Source organism: Lissotriton vulgaris, unplaced genomic scaffold, assembly GCF_964263255.1.
Source record: "Lissotriton vulgaris unplaced genomic scaffold, aLisVul1.2 SCAFFOLD_251, whole genome shotgun sequence".
NCBI lineage: Eukaryota > Metazoa > Chordata > Amphibia > Caudata > Salamandridae > Lissotriton > Lissotriton vulgaris.
This window is the reverse complement of record NW_028250285.1, coordinates 606,403-620,294: the sequence shown is the minus strand read 5'-3', so window position 1 is coordinate 620,294 and position 13,892 is coordinate 606,403. Positions and strand designations below refer to the sequence as shown.

General features: G+C 43.6%; 1 protein-coding gene across 2 annotated transcripts in view; it reads right to left on the bottom strand.

Annotated features, from left to right (window-relative positions):
- The window catches only part of LOC147663312 (testis-expressed protein 264-like), a 732,805-nt gene that overhangs the window by 174,153 nt on the left and 544,760 nt on the right, over positions 1-13,892 (bottom strand). The window lies entirely within an intron of this gene.

Below are 13,892 nucleotides of genomic sequence, written 5' to 3'. Positions count from 1 at the left end.
ATAATGCTCACAGTCTCATCACAATTTATGAGTATTTTTCATATTCAAACATTTAGAATGCTTCTCAAGTTCTTGACGAAATCATTACAACTGCTTTAAAACCAGATACCTGTAGATTTCAAAACTCAGATACACAACAATTATGACATTATAGCCAATTTAGGCAAGACCGGGGGATTGCAGATAGGAAGAGAAACATTTCCTAGAAGTAGTTCTTGAAATAAATACGAGGGACTGGGACTTTCTACTCCTGTATCTGTGCACTGCTGAAACGTGCATGTGACGTCCCGATTAATATAAAAGACAGGTTGCCAACATGTTTCACAGGGTCAAGGTGAGCTCATAAGATTAGGACATGGCATTTGAATGTGCAAAATCAATTCCACTGTTACTTTAGGTAAAGAGTTGGTGTTGTAACTGATGTCTTTCAGTTCTGAATGCCATTTGATTTTAATTATTTATAGCATATATATGGCACAATCGCTGCAGAATAAGTTTCCCAGCACCAAGAAGCCAACAAAGGACGTCAGTTTACGCCCTGACTTAACAGACAATGTAAATAGGTATGCACTAAAAACATACTGGGAAATCAGGTGTTGGAAAACGCACAGCTCCAATCTGATGGATGCAAAGCATTACATATACCATAAACGATTCATGCATCCTAGAAAAATACATATTAATGAATAGTGTCACTGTATTGTGTCTTAGATCACTGGGCAAGAATTAGAAAGGAGAAGAGGAGGATGAATATATGTATTGCAAAGTTACCCCTTGTTAGGTGGTCACCCCCGTTTTTAATTTTTATTGTGACACAATTGCTGGTAATCTTGAAATCTAACACTGGGGCATCACTATCCAGTATGTGCTCTGACACTTAAAACATGTCGCAAAGGACTTAAAACATGACTGGCAAATGTAACTTTCCTATAAGGCCAAAGTATATGGTGTAGCAATGGTAAGGAAAATTAAATGACACTTCAGGACTGCAGCACCTTTTGTGCCACCCACCATAGTGGTAATGAAAAGATGGCTTCAGGACTGCTCTTGGGTGTAGCCTCTCAGCAGCAGCTTCAATCCTGCTAACCAGACATATTATATTCACCTTTTTGGCTGGTAAGAAAATATGATGTTAACCCGTTTGCTGCGTCGAACGTGCAGCTCCAGTGCTGAACGTTTGAAAAACGGGTGAGGCACGTCGGCCAACGGGCGTTCGCAGCACTACCAAGGTAGTGCTCGCGACGAACGTTGGCCCACGGCAGCAGCCAACGGGTTAAATATTAAATTAGACACCCAAAAGCACAACTTACTGCCTACAATGCAGAGTGCATAATACTGAAGAGTGGGACATGTGTGACATTGGAAAGACATGTTCTCCAGTGAGTAGGTTCAAAACGACTTTGTCATTGACCAGGTTATAACTGGTAGATTGAAAAAGTCAAAGTATGAATTATACACTTCATTCTATAACTGCTGCAGACTCCAGCCAAAGACTTGTTTTATATTTAACAAGCTTACCCGTCGCACGTTGCTGCGATCTCAGAAGAAAGGAAATCTAAGGAAACTTGTTATGATAACATTTAATTTACATTGTGTCATTTTTATTGAAACTTATTAATTTTAATATGAAAAACATTTTAAAGTGTTCTTTTAATTCTGTTTATTTATTCGAGTGCTTGTGGATACACTGTAATTTTTGTTTTTCTGCCTGGTGCGTACACAAATAAATCAGAATGTTTTCCGAAGCGTGAGCTGGCCACATACAGTTGTCCATGTGAGAAGCACGGATTCTCCAAATCTAGTCCACACAGTTGCAGCGATTGTACTTGTGCTTTGTTGATTGTCATTGCAAAAGCGAGTCGCACCGGAAACTGTAAACGTTCAGTATTGTAAAGATTATGAGGACCCTGGGGGGCCGATATTTAACAATTTTTTTATTTTTTATTTTGCCAGAAACCTTCGCGGGAGTGTACTCAACAACTTCCCAAAGTTTCATGCCGATCGGATGAATGGTGTAGTAATGCATAAAGGACAAACAGACATACTTTGGTTTTTTTTTATATATATATAGATAGAAATCCAATCAAATGATAAAGTCTGAATTTTAATTATTATATGAGAAATTTAATTTTTAGAAAGTTACCTTTACCCTTCCTGAAGCTGCTGGAGGCTCTCCAGCAACTGTGCAGCCTGTATGTGGTCAGAATTAAGCACAAGATAACTTCTCCAAGAGCAGAGACAATGGTTATGAAGTATGGATGAGTTTTCTTCCCCTGGCAGGAAGACCAGTTGGGATGGGTGCAGGAAATGAATTAACTTCAAAGGGACCTGCCCTGTCAAAGCAAATGCTCTACTTTGCCTTTCCTGGCAATGGTCAACAGCAACATGGCATACAATTGAAACTGGTAGTTAGCACACTTTACATCATCTTGCCTTTTCTCTTCCATTATCTCATATTTACCATCAGTACATGTTATTTATCTCGAGATGTCCCACAACAATGTAATGTTTACTTCAAGTTTCTATTAATTTGTAAAATTGACAGCGATGTGCTCCTCGAAATTCCAAAACCAAAAAGATCCTTGGCATAGAAGGTATTCTTTAAGACCCAAAGATTGAAGGCATACACTTTTCACGTCAAATTAGATTTCATTATAAAAGTGGCCTGTTTTTCCTCATTGGCGTCAGTCAATAAAAAGCCTACTTTTGGCCCATGGCCAAGCCCTTACGTTTTATTTAAGGAACGGAATCACACATTCATCAATTAAATACTAAGAAAAAGGCCAGTCAAGTGTGCCTAGCATTACGTATCTGAGTAAGAAAAAAAATAGCATTAACTGGTGAGTATGGTTATATAGTATTACCTCCCTGAGCACGAGAGTGAGTGATAGCACCGATTATTAACAGTTAGCAAAAAGTGAGTGATGGCAGCAGCAAACATTACCTGCGCTAGTCAGGGAGAATGATACACTGCAAATATCAGTACAGAGAAAGAGAGCAAACATATCAATAATATTTTGAGGTGGAGAGTATGCGAGGGGATGTTTTATATTACGTTTTATATTAAGTGTCTGCCATAATAAAGGTTATCCAGTTTTTGAAGGAGTCGGCTATGTTCCTCTAATTTAATGCTAAATCCAATCTCTGCAGCATTCCAATGAGCCTGAATGAGTTAATGTCCACTCTACAGCATCTGAGAGCAATCCTGTTGCTCCATGACTGCTAAAAGCCTGGGCACTTTGCATTATTCCATGCCGATGCACTGCTCTTCAATTCTTTTAGATATTAGCTTGCTTCTTCTGGCACTTTCCCGTCATTCCTATACAGCAAACCACCATACTCATGTCCTCAGCAAACCTCCCATTATTAACCCAGATAGTTCTCGGCGCCCCTTTCAAAATTATTGGAGCATATTGTCCTTCGTCAATTAGCCTCGATTCCACAATCCCGCTCACGGTTTAATCCACTTCAATCGGGAACCCTCTGATCACGTTCAGCAGAAGCTAGCCATGTGCAACATGCACATTTTTCAACAAAGGTAGGCTTTTCAAAGCCATCATCCGGCTTTTTTGTTCTTTGATTCCCTTGTGTATTGGAACTTATTGATCATGGCTTCTTTTCCTAAACTGATTTGCAAGGCAAAGACAAATTCTGAGCAGTCCCATGAATAATTGTATATTTAATGTTAAGCATCACTCCCTGGAGAGGCCCTTGATTTCCGATAAAATGCAGATTTTGATTAATTCTGCGTTGCAGGGATGTCAGTTGTCTGAAACTGGCTGCGGCCAATTGAACACGGCTAAAGCAGAAGAGTGTGGGACTTTCATTTGACCCTTAGTAGGGCCTGACCTTGCATATGGTCTGCATCCGACTCCTTAATGCAGGAAGGGTGAGCCCTACTTTCATTGCCTAAATCCAACCAAGCCAGTAATTTTGCCTGAGATTGGGCTTGTTTGAATTGTAAGTCTATTAGCATCCAAAGCCATTGCCCTGTTTATATAGAATTAGAAAAGGTAACTGTCTTCTTTGACCACAAATCTACTTAGTTGATATCTAAGCAAGTTATTTGCTTGTTGCTTTTGTAATGAAACTTTCATATTTTCTATTTCCATAAGTCGTTCTAAACATTGGGGGAAACTCTTCGAGATTCTCTTTGAAATCTTTGTTGTGAAGGTCGGGAGCATTAACCATTATTAAGGAAGTTGAATGGAAAATTTGCTATTTATCGTAATGGAAAGTTTCAGTTCTATATAGAGGTTAGGATTATGCAGTACTTTATTTACTTTTTATTATCAGCAGCCATGTTAACATTGACACAGACTTAATTTATCACAAAACTTGGTAAGAAGTCACCAATAAAATGATGTCAAATCAACTGTCATAGACCCCACAATAATCCTATTCTCTTTTGCTGCCTCCTCTTTCTTCCTGCGACAGAACACGAGAAACATCATCTTCAGCCTTGCTTTGGCCAATCTGGTCCTGAAGGGGTATAATCATATGCCATGAAAACTGTACTTGCAACTTTGTAAACAGTACCCAAAGCTTAGCACAAATTACAAGGGTTTCTTCTTCAGTCTACAGAGGAACACAATGTTAGCAGAGGGATTACGAGAGATCAACTCCCATTTGCAGATGCATAGAGGGCGTCCAGGAGCACTTGTCCATGGACGATGAGGCGGACGCCCCGAGGTCTTAGGAATTCCACAAATGGGTTCATGACCTTGGTAAAACACCACAGGGCAGAAAACAGGCCGAAGGAGAGAGTGGTGAACTCGAAAGTCGGCCCCAGCCACTGTAGGAAACAGAGGTCGGGAGGAAAATTTTGAATAATCAGATAAACTTCCTTGAGGTCGAGACACACAACCCAATCATTAAGTTGAAGGAGATCCCTCAGGACGTGGATACCCTCCAGACTGAAGTGGCGGAAAACCAGCCACTCATTGAAATCCTCCTGGTTGATGACCCACTGTTGCCTACCATCCTTCTTGTCCACTAGAAACAGGTTGCTGAGGAAACCTGCAGGATGAGGAGATGTCTGCACGATGGCACCTTTGTGGAGTAACACTACTACCTCAGTATCTACCAACTTGGCGCCTGCTTCGTAGAAGTTCAGCAGAGGGGAGGTTCCCTTTGGGAAGGAGAGCCACAAAATTATATATGAAACCCCTGCTTGGTTTGGAGTACCCAAAAGTCGGGAGGTGAGAGCCACCCAGTTGCGATCAAACCCCCGCAGCCTGCCCTCAAAGCGCTGCTGAGGGAACAGATGAACACTCACCTTGAGCTGAGTCATTGTTGCCACCGCCTCTATGGCCATCCCTTGAGACCCGGTTTCAGGGTATCCTCCGGTGGGATAGAAGTTGCCGAATTTGGATGCATCCCGGTACTATCCTCTTCTATTGGTGTAGCCTCTGCTGGTGGTTGTGAGCGGACAGCCAACTGCCCCCTGCCTCGACAAGCCCTGGAGGAACCCTGGGGCGTAAAGATGTGTTCGATTGATACTTGGGCCTCATCTAGCGAATTATACGTTGCTATGAATTTACCAAGTTCCTGAATACACAGGTCGCCAAACAAGCCATCTAGTGCTATGGGGTCAGTTTGCAAGGTGGCAAGATCCCCCAGTTTGGTATCAATTTGTATGAGGAGCGAGCGCCGCCTCTCAGTCAAGATGGCAAAGTTTAAGTTCCCCAACAAGATAATGGCCCTCTGGGCCTACACAAACAATATCTGTGGGGAGATCAGGGTACCGGATGCTTTTGCGCCCTCACCCACATCTAAAATACGGGTTAATGGCCCAGCAAGATCAAGAAGCTTGTCCTGGCAAGACTGCCGGGATCTATCAATGCCCTTCTTTGGGTCCACAAATGTACTTCCCCAGAAAGGTAGCCATGAGGTCGTCTATGTCCGGGGTCAGCACCACCTTTTCAAACAGAGGCTGGCGGGGGCACTCCTCCAGAAGGCAGTTGTGGACCTCCTTACCTAGAGCCTTGCTCAGCCTTCCTGCAACATAGGATACAATCTTGCCCCTGGAACCCATTCTGCCGACCAGGGAAGGAGGAGTTGCTCAGGGTCTAACATATTTGAGGTCCCTTGGGGTTCATCGCCTACTGAGGTGCTTCCACTAGGTAAGGTTGGCTAGTTATGCTGCGGAAGGGACCCCGTCTCCTGCTCTGCATCGGAGCCCGAGGGTGAGTCATTCCAGGGAGGATGACTGAACGGGTGGGTAAAGGAGATTGCGCCTGCGGACTGTAGCCCAGAGGGCCCCTGCTCGTGGGGGATCTACTGCCAGGGGTTGGGTCATGAAGGCTCTCTTAAGGCTGTCAAAAGCATCTAGATTGATGCCTAAGGAAGATTTCCTGTTGTGCTTAAGGGTCAGCGCAAGTTGGTCAGGCGTCCTTGGAGGTAACAGAAGGAGGGCCCAAGGGTGTCTTGTCACCCTGGGAGGGATTTGAAGCTCCAGGGAAGCCACTGCCTGAGTTACTGCGTTTAATACAGAGGTGTCCATCAACTCGCAAAAGTGGTCATCTATGGGGAGGTAGGTAACCTCTTCCTCTTCTGCATAGGTCTCTTCTGTGTTACTCATTTTGAATAGTATCGTACTGGGATTGACCAAGGGTAGTAATGTATGACATGGGTCTTCCAGGCAGAGTAAGAGGGTATAATAATGAGGTGGAGATCTCCCAGCCAAGAATGAGCAAGCCCAAGGAGCCAATGACAGGGCTGAGCCTGCAGGACACCACTAGCAACAATGTGTGTTGCAAGGGCTACTATTAAAGCCTAGGCTGATGTCCAAAGGGTAGAACACCAACTAGGAGTGTAGAGCTAGTGGCTTATGGGGCAAACTGTCAAAAACTATTAAGGAACTCAAGGCGGCCAAGCTGCCTCTGATAAGCCTCTGGGGTTTAAGCACGCCGGCTCGGAAGACGAGAAGCGATGTGTGTGTACACACCGCGGTGCCCTATGGTGGTTGAAGGAGCACACCGCATTAGCCCCCAGCACCGAAGCATGCAATCAGCTGATGAAGCGGCCCGCAGAGGTGCGACAAGCGTTTCTGCGTCCGCGCTGTAAAAGAAAGAACTCTCAGTAACAATACAGATGGCAACTAAGCATAAAACACGCAAGACAACGCCAAATAACAATATAGACGTGGACCGGAGGCACTTATCTCGGCTGCATGAGCAGCGAAGAAGGAGGAGGCAGCAACAGAAACAAAGGACTCTCATGAGGGTCTTTAGCACAGTTGATTAGACATTATTTTATTGTTGACTTCTTCCCAGGTTTTATGGGAAATGAAGTCTGTGTTCACTTTTTACTATCAGCAGGCATGTTAACAACGACAAAGTACAGCATAATTCTCGCCTCCAGTTCTGACATAGAATTCAAAATAGAAGGAGCAACAAATGAAAAATGCTTAGGAATTGTACAGTTTGTTAAATGTATTCTGAAGTATTGTGTCAAAGGCAGTGCTTAATTTGAGACTGTGGTTTCCGCTGATCGGCACTGGCACTTTATTGTCAACACCGGAGCTTGACAGCCTGCCACAAGGTAGCGCTGTCTGACTAACTTAGAGATTATAATAATAATATTATTATTGGCAGCATAGCATGGGCAATGTGTAATATAAGCTGCAGTGGCATCCCGACAAGAGCCCTGGTGCTTATTTTTTTACAAATTAAACATTGGTCAAATGATCTGTTTAGAAGCTGAACAAAGGTTTTTCAAATCATATGCTTTAAACCCGTATAAAGGTTTGTAACGTAGTTCCTCACCCCTTGCTACAGTGAATAACATTTATAACTCATTTTAAATTCCAATTTCAGTGCACTGAACAATTAACTACTTTATTCACCGCTGTAATAAATAGTTGTGACCTAAAAGCAGCAGGTGTTATTCCAAGCCGGTGAGTCAGTATTTTCCCCAAATCTTCAAGCCTGAAGGTGTAGAGCAAAGTCATTCCCAAAAAATGAGTTTTTCTTTTACAAAATGGCTGAAATTCTTCTAGTAGTGTTGTGCTCCTGCTTTGCATACGTCAAAACTACGTAAATGAAGATACATTTCGATTCCATGTATGCTGTTAATGGAATGGGAATTGCTTATGTAGACCATCTACCTACTACTGTGCTAGCCCAGCATAAGACCCGCCTGCACTCATTTTTGGGCCTCTGGTGGGGGCTTAGGCCAAAGTATTTTTTCCCATAACTCTCATTTTTTTCAACGATATGATCATTCTTATACACCCAATAGAAGAAGTGCTGGTTTAAAATAAACATTGTTTAGCAATGCCAACAGCCCGGCTTATGAATGAAAGTGCCTTTTGTGTCATTGGTGGGTTTTAGGCACTCATGATGCATTCTGTCGCTCATCTTTTTAGCACATTTTTATCAAAAAGGTTTCTTTAAATCCACATTTTGGTCCCTTTCACTGTTTTCAAACATTTCTTGAGGTACAAGCCTGCCCAAATCTCGATGAAAGGAGTTAGACGTACTCTTGCCTCGCTCTGTCACAGGGCAGGTATTGTGTGTTTTGCAAGGGTAAGTTCTGCATTTCAGGCCAGCCTTGAGCTCAACCGTACAGTAACACAGACAAATTGATGTTCAGTCAACCAGGACCGGCCCCTGCAAGGCTGCAAGTAAAAGCGGTGGGCCGGGTGAGGGGGATTCGACAGACTACCATGAGGGAAAAGTAAATAAATAAATAATTTTGCCTCGTGGGCGGCTATCGAAATCCCTCCACCCACCCGGCCCCACCGCTCCAACGCTATTACATGCACGGGCCCCGGCTGCAGTCAACCCGCTGTTAGACTAAAGGAAAATAACAAAAGATGAGTGTGTATCACAGATGTAAGAAGCCAAGGGGCAGATGTATCATAGTCATTTTTAGTCGCAAACGCTGCGATTCGCAAAAAAGCAGCGTATGCGACTAAACATTCGCAAAACTGTATGTGTGATGGAAATCGCTTAGCAAAATTAAGGAATTGCAAAATTTGCGATTCCTTAATTTTGCGTAAGCATTTAAGAAATTGCAAATTGGGATTCCTTAAATGCTATGCATCAAGCATTCAATTTTTGCGATTTCTCCTGAAGAAATCGCAAATTACCACCAACTTCAAGTTGGTGGTAATTTGCGATTTCTTTCATGCACTTTTTGGCATTTGTTAAGTATACATGCCCTTAGGGCATATATGTGCGCCATATGCGCACACATGTTCATTTCAGGGGTGCATCATGGTGTCCTTATGACACCCTTGCACCCTTGAAATTATTCTCAATTTGCGATTCTCAAATTGCGAATCGCAAATTGAGAATAACTTCCCATTCATTCCTATGGGCCTCCTGGTCCATAGAAATGAGGAGGCCTATAGAAATGAATGGGAAATTATTCCTTAATTGTGATTCGCAATTTGCTAATCGCAATTGAGGAATTTTAAGAAATCGCAAAAAAATTGTGAATTTCTACATACATCCCTTAGTCTGAGGCCTCAGGGACTATGTGCAGGGTCACTGCATAATGACGGCATGCTCCATAGCCATGGACTTCTACAAGGATAAGTCCCTTATGTAGTGTACCCGTTCCTTCCGCCCATTAATCTGCATGTGCCAGTAAATTCTGACATTTTCACCTGATAAATATTGTCGGGTTTGATTAGCTAATATTTAACACAAAGCGCTTCATTGTAATATGTGCAGTAACAGCAGTTACAGAGAATATAATAATTATCTAGCCAGCATGACATGATGGTCTTTATGTTAGGCCTTGGAGTAAATACTAGTCGGCCTCCCTGAGCTTAATAGATCTATAACATTCATACTGTCATTACACAAAAATGTAGTTACAAATATGTACTACAATAAAATATAACATGCAGTTTAAGATCGAAAAGTCAAAAACAGAGTTGAAAGCCAAAGCATCACAACAGCTTAAACATTTAATGAATTCACAAAGTGCCTAGGTTGATAACAAAGTTGGCTGCCTAAAAAGAGTTTCTATTACTTTTCCACGTTGTGTATGCTATAAAAACAAGCATTGGCAACGCCAATAGGTCTTACTTTTGGGACATTATAAGTGTTTAGCCATGACGCCTGTGAGTGCTTCTTCCTACTATCTAGTCTGGTTTGTGTTAACATGTATGTGCATAATATTTATGTTCCCAAAAAGGCATGTACTATTACCACAAACTCTCAGTATGCCAGTAGTTAACCACTGTCTGCCTAAGCAGTATTTATGGCTACAGTTTGTTTGCAATTACATTCTTTTTGAAATGTTAAGAGGTAATCGGGCAGTCCTACTCCTGCAAAGCAGTGGCAGGAGTCAGTGGCATAGCCAGACCTATTGATGCCCAGGGCGGTCTCTCAGTTTGCCGCCCAGTTCAGGTAAAAGCGGGATGGGGGGCTGGTAGTCGACAAACAACTTACTCACCTCCGCTGCCCCCAAAAAGGTCTGTGCCACCCTCTCTCGCCCCCACCTCACTCTATCTACGCCACTGGCAGGAGTGAAGAGCCAATGGAAGAGGAGTTGGACCACCCCCTCTCACCCCCACCCCACTCTTATCTACACCACTGGCAGGAGTGAAGAGCCAATGGAAGAGGAGTCCACTCCATGAAGCAGATGTGCTGCCAGTTCAGAGCCAGGGACTAGGGTCTACAACCTTTTCTGTAATAAAAGCTATTTAGGTTTAGTGAAAATCATCACAAGCTATTATTACTATAATTATTGGTGTTGTAATAATGACCATAAAACAGATTACATTAGTGGGCGCCATTTGCGATTACTAGCAGTGATCACCTCAGTTCATCAGGTACTCTTGCCTGTGCTTGTGCAAAAGAAGGTGTTGTCAATGCCTCTACGTGGGTAATACATAACAAACAACATAACTGCTACTAATCATTCAAATTGCTGTAAATATATTTTGCAAATTCAACTATTTTGGTCCAAAGATTCGTTTATGAGTTCTGAAAATACATACATTTACATCTTGGATATACACATTAACATGTTGGTATACATATATTAATGCAACCAAGGAAAGATTCCTAATAGGTTTCAGTAGGGCTGCACGCAGTAGAGCTACTTATGGATAGCTGGAGAGCTACCATTAGCTCGTGAGCTACTCCTTAGAGAAGCTTGGATTAGAGGGTGCAGGCCAGTAGAGCGACAAGGGTTAAGAACCACCAAGTCTCAAGGCCCCTGTGGGGAGTAACAACGATGGGGTTGTGGACATGGGATGGGGAGCATATGCCTGCAGTACAGGGGCCGAGCCAACTACTCCATGTCCAGTCTTGCACAAGATGCGAACTGTAACTTCACTGACCCACGGGTCAATCTGTATAATCAGTCCCTAACCATCATTTCTAAAAATTTTACAATGAAAAATAATCACTGCACCTAAAATAGTGTCTGGGTTGTTTTAAAATACCAACCAATGTTGGGACGCCAATTTGATACTCTGTATTAACCCCTTCCATGTGTCGGATGGCCCCCCGGCCGTCCGACTTCACAGTAGGCGTGTGCGGATGAAGGTCGGGGCCGTCCGAAACCCGCCCACTCATTAATTCACCAACACTGCGGTGGAATTCGGGCGTGTTCAAGGTGTTAAGGTCAATGCCATCCTTGCTTTGCCACTATCCTGCATTTATACCTCTACCACATTCTATGCTGATTATAGGGTAACTCTTGCAAATAAAGTAAACATGACTTTCTTAACCGCATCGCTGCTGCGGTGATTTTTGCGCTGTGCGGCTGTTTTTGCAAAACCGCGTTACATGACGAGCTCAGCTCGTCATCCGCACACGCCACCCATGGCTGATGACGAGCTGAGCTCGTCATCAGTATCGAAGGGGTTAAGGTTAACTCCCAAAGAGTGCACTTTCCAAGATGTCTTTGTAAATGTGTATTATAAAAGGCTACAAGGTTTCCATGTCACATGAGAGTAGTGCAGCTACTGCTGTTTTTTTCAATGTAGTTTGGGACTTATTCCCTTTTGGGACTTATACACCTAACTTACAACTGAATAAAGAGGAGTATGATAAAATCTAGCCTGGCTTACTTATTCATGCATGGACAAAGGAAACATGAGAGTTCAGATTTTAGTTGTTTTAATGTGTTTTCCATAACATCTCTACAAAATGCAAATAGGTTGGGTGTTGTCTGGCTGTGTTCTAAAATACAAAACATTTTCAAAAAGTAAGATAGCTCAGCCCTGTGGAGTGAGGCTAGAAATTAAAACTGAGCAGTGAGTGCAGGACCAGTATGTGTAGGCAGCCCTGCTGACCAGTGGGTGCAGGCCAGTGAGAACAGTACTTTATTACAGTGGAACAGATAGTGGTCTGAATGAAGGGTGTGCTCACCCCATATGGCAGTGCGTGAAGAGCCTTTGTGAGGGGTATTATAGCTCCATGAAACAGTGGGAGGGGTGCTTGAGGGAGGAGCAGCTGTGCAGAGCACTGGGTGCGAGGCTGGAGGTTATGGTACTTTAGCCTCACAGAGCAATAGGTGTCGGGTCTATGGGAAGAGACAGCTTCGAAGAGTAGTGGGTGCAAAGCCTGTGGGAGGGGTACAGTACACTATTCTAGCACTGCCGATCAGTAGGAGTTGATCTGCAGGAGGGGTACAATAGCCCTCTTGATCTGGGTGAATAGGGTCTGCGGGAGGGTACTCAATCCATGCGCAGCAGTGGGTGTTGGGCCTAAAGAAATGGTACTTGATGCCCGCAAAGCAGTGTGTATGGACCCTGCCTGGCGGTTACCCTATCCCTGTGGAGCAGTGGGTACATTGCCATAGAGCAATGGGCTTAGAGCCTACAGGAAGGGTTCTCAAGCCCCATGGAGCGCTGCATGTAGGAGGAGGCAGCATTTGAGGGCAGTGGGTGTGAGACTTATAAGAAAGCTACTCTAGTCTTGCAGAGAAGTGAAGCAGTGGGTATGCAGTTTGTGGGAGGGGCAGCCAGTGGATGTGAGAACTGCAGGAGTAGACAGCTCTGCAAAACAGTGGGTACAGGAAGAAACAGCACCATGGAGCAGTGGGATTGGGGCGTTTGGAAAGGTTACTCTGGCCCCGTGTAGTAGTAGATGCAGGTTTGTAACAAGGACATTCTAACACCACAGTAGCGGGGGCAGGGCCTGAGGGAAGGCTCCTTTAGCCTCACAGATCAGTTGTGTGATGGATGTGGAAGGGGCATGCTATGGAAACACGCATTGGCATAGCCAATAGGTCTCGCCTTTGGGACCTTGTAAATTTTGGGCCATGCAGCACATTATTAAGGGTGTTACAACATCTACTAATGCTTCACATGCCACTAGTGAACGGGGGAGTGAGAGCCGCCAATCAAGCCAGGATGGGCTTGTACAGGCCACAAGAGAGTGAAGAAACTGCAAGGGTCAGGTATTATACTATAGAAGGGCGGGTGGAACATGTAGTGCCCTTGCAATAGTAAGAGATACACTAAATCAGTCCCTTAGGGAAAACAGAGAAGCTTTGCACAAAATCCATCAGTTGTTCAACAGCTGTTGTAAACAGACAACTGAGTTGTAATTTTTTTTTTAATAATTTGTGTGCTGATTACAAAAATGGCAATACGGTCATTTATAATGTAGGGCCTTTTTAGGGGCTTCAAATTTTTTATCCTTGTAGCCGGGGCATTAAGTGTGGGGGGGGGGGGTCTCTGAAAGGGGAGTGGCTGATGAACTTAAGGGTGTGGCTTAAAAGTACTTAAGCTAAAAATCTGCGCTAATTTAGCATAGTGTGCCACCCAACGGGTATTTTGCTTCTTCCGTCATTGCATCCAGATTCTAAAATGATGAGAGAAAGAACTACAACCAGTGTCTTTGAAGTTACATCAAAGACAATGCAGAATCAGGTTTTTTCCACGGAGGGTGAGTGGAGGGGGGCAGAGAAGC